Source organism: Pseudophryne corroboree, chromosome 5 (genome assembly GCF_028390025.1).
Source record: "Pseudophryne corroboree isolate aPseCor3 chromosome 5, aPseCor3.hap2, whole genome shotgun sequence".
NCBI lineage: Eukaryota > Metazoa > Chordata > Amphibia > Anura > Myobatrachidae > Pseudophryne > Pseudophryne corroboree.
The window spans coordinates 184071044-184074669 of record NC_086448.1 but is presented as its reverse complement, the minus strand read 5'-3'; the positions used below and the strand labels follow the sequence as shown (position 1 = coordinate 184074669).

At 36.4% G+C, this 3626-nt stretch overlaps 1 pseudogene; it reads right to left on the bottom strand.

Moving 5' to 3' along the window:
* Nucleotides 1-3073: 3073 nt before the first annotated feature.
* On the bottom strand, nucleotides 3074-3192 carry LOC134929923 (5S ribosomal RNA; annotated as a pseudogene).
* Nucleotides 3193-3626: the final 434 nt, after the last annotated feature.

Genomic DNA, 3626 nt, shown 5'->3' with positions numbered 1-3626 from the left:
AGGTTAATAATACTATAGGATCAAAATTACCCCCAAATTCCATGATTTAAGCTGTTTTTGAGGGTTTATTGGAAAAAAACACCCGAATCCGACAAAAATTATTAAGGGAGGTTTTGCCAAAATGCGTCCAAATCCAAAACACGGTCGCGGTACCGAATCCAAAACCAAAACACAAAACACCGAAAAATGTCCGGTGCACATCTCTAGTAAAAAGGGGGACGCTGTCTGCTGTAATGTGTAATAAGGGGAACGATGTCTGCCGTAATGTGTAATAAGGGGACGCTGTCTGCCGTAATGTGTAATAAGGGGGACGCTGCCTGCCGTAATGTGTAAAAAGGGGACGCTGCCTGCTGTAATGTGTAAAAAGGGGGACTGTCTGCCATAATGTGTAAAAAGGGGACGCTGCCTGCTGTAATGTGTAAAAAGGGGGACTGTCTGTCGTAAACTGTAAAAAGGCACGCTGTCTGCTGTAATGTGTAAAAAGGGGGACGCTGTCTGCCGTAATGTGTACAAAAGGGGACGCTGTCTGCCGTAATGTGTAAAAGGGGCTCTACCTGGTGTAGTGGCGCTACTGTGCAGCGTAATTTGAATAATGGAGACTACTGTGCACCGTAGTATGAATCGGTATTATTTTGTGGACACTCCCCTTCCCCATGAAGCCACGCCCCTATATATTTTTCACGCGCCTGCTCCGCGCACTGCCACTATCTTACATAGGGGGGTGGCGCCAATGCCGTTTCTTGCACACAGCGCTAAAATGCCTAGTTACGGCACTGTCAATGATGATGACAAGAAATATGTAACTGAATAACTCAACAATCTAAGTAGAAAGCAACATTAACTTTCTGTTAACTAAGCACCAATTAATGCCATAAATTATCTGTTAAATCTGTTACACACTGTTGATAATTTTCATGTAAATTTAATACACAACTATACATAGGTTTTAGTCATATATTCAACAAGTAAGTTTCTCGCAAATATGTGCCCGTTGGTAACAATTCCATGGCTCCCTGTCATGGCCCAAATTAAATTTGTAATCTCAAGGAAATTATGTTCACTGGCGTTTATCTGTGTTTTAGATTATTGTTTATGAATGTGACACTAAAAATAAATCCAAAGCCATTTGTGCGTTCACTCATCGGATTTCTGGTGACCACAGCATGTTCCATTTGGAAGCATTCCCCATATATACACCATCTCTAAAAGATTACCTTAAAGCATACCAAGCAGCATAGAATGCTTTTGTATGAATTTTTACTTTATGAAATTTCCAATGCTTTATTGTTTTAAGAAATATTACTGAAAATTGTGTATATTGATCCTAGAAAAGAAACTTAATAATGAAAAAACAATGTATAAACAAGGTACGCTTTTTCATGGACTGAATGGATGAATTAGTTAGTTAATTAACTAATTAATTAATTAATTAATGGATGAATAGATGTTGAGTTCAAGCCTTTCAATCCAGAAAGAATAAATCTCAAATAGTTACACTGTTGATCCTTGCAGGAAACAGTTTCATCCAGGAATAATTACCTCTCTGCATGGAGGTGTTAAAGGTGCACATCCAAGCTGGAAATTCCTCCTAGGGAGTTACCTCACTTTATTGAATCTCCCCTCCCACTGTATAGATCAGTGCAGTTTGGCCACATTAAATTTAGCTGACCTACAGTACTTATTGATGTGGTTGCACTGTGATTATGCCAAACAGTCAGAAATCTGTGTGATGGGCTGTCTAGGCTTGTAACAGAGTATTGCCCAAATTGATTCTAATCAATTAGCCGCAATAATTTTTTATTAAATAATTGAATTGCCCCTATAGTGGGGACTGGGTAGGACATCATTGGATGTCTAACCATGTCTGGAAAAGACTGAAATGGCATACATTAGTTATAGAGAGGGCATACATACAGTATAACACTTGAGATTGCTCACAGTCTGCACAGGGATTACAAGATTAATTCTAACTTATAGATTGTACTGTGCTTTGAGCAATTAAAGACAATTTCGAAGGTTACAGTCCTTAATATTTAATATCACATCATTCACTGTATCCGATGACTCTTCTGCCTGAACTAAAGGTTTTAAGATAATAAATATCCATTAATAGCGGTATTATTATGTTATTACTATAGCAAGTATGCCATGGTGTTTATGGTTTTAGTAAACACGAAGTCCTAATAACATCAGTAATTGTACTGCCTGGGGCAGAAGCATCTGTGTTTAAACACAACACTCATGTAATTCTGTGCATTGTACATGATTTTGTTATAACTGTACTATACATTTGGTGGCATTTCTAGAGGTAATGGAGGAGGTCAAATGTTTTCTATGTTTTTGCTGCTTTTTTATAAAAAAAAACCTAACATACTGAAATTTAGTTTACACATCCTTTCACTGAGAAAATAAACATTTTGTCATTTTGACTAAATACTGTATTTCATACTGTAAAACACAGTATTAACTGTACTGTAATATAAATATTTACAATTGTTTATAAGTTAAACATAAAGCGTAAATGAATACATTTAATTTAATTTCATAAAATGTATGCATCTTCCCAATTCTATACTGTCCTAATTAAATTGTTTACTCTTCAGCAAGCAAAGTGCTGAGATTATTTCAATATAAACCACAGACTTGATGACTTGGTTTTCAGTATGAAGAAGGGTGGTCTTAAGAAAGAGCAAAAGACAAAAGCAGCTATATGCCTTTTCCAGGGCACACTTAGAAATTTTTTTTTTAATAAAAGTGATGAATTATGAAAATATGAGTAAATTAATACTTAACTTTTATTAAGATATACTTGATAAAAGGAAGAAAGCGAATAGAAATAATTGCTACAAATTTTGGGGCGATGAAAATATATAGAAAGGCGAAATTATGTTTACTCCCTTAATGATCCAAAAAATTACTCCAATAATGGATTGAAAGAATCTTTGTAGGAGTAGACCTGCTCCATTGGGTTCAGCTATCCCATGTCAGAATATCAGAATTGGATATTAGGGAAAAATTAAATGTCTGGGACTGCACAAATAGCTGGAAAGACTCAAATGGTATGAGAGTAAAATACCTACGGTACCTAGTATTCCCTGGTGGTCTCCCAACCGGGTACTGACCAGGCCCTGCAGTGTATGGCTTCCAAGATCAGACGAGATTGGGCATACTCAGTGCGGTTTGACCGTAGGTGAGTAAATCTCCAACATGTGCAATCAATTCCAGTGTGCGGTTATCCCTGACAGATTTTAAAGATATGATAGTCTGACAGGGAATAATCCCCTGAGTATAATATTAATGATTCAGTGTTTTGGAAAAAACCTCCCCGTATTCTGATGGGTGTTTGTTGCCCCATATAAAAAATGCTATTGTTGTATCACATTTATACAGAGAGCAAAGGATGTATACTCTTAAAGCATATATTAGATGTTCCTATGACTGGATATCAGACAGTTGTATTTTTGTACTGGAACTAATCATATAAATATAGTAATTCGACAGGGAATGATCCTCTTATTTTTTGCAAATGCTGAATGTTCCTATGGTCAGATATCACTTGGTATTAATACTGAACATTCAGAATGCATATGGGGAGGCCGTTTTGCACAATAAACAAATGGTGTTAT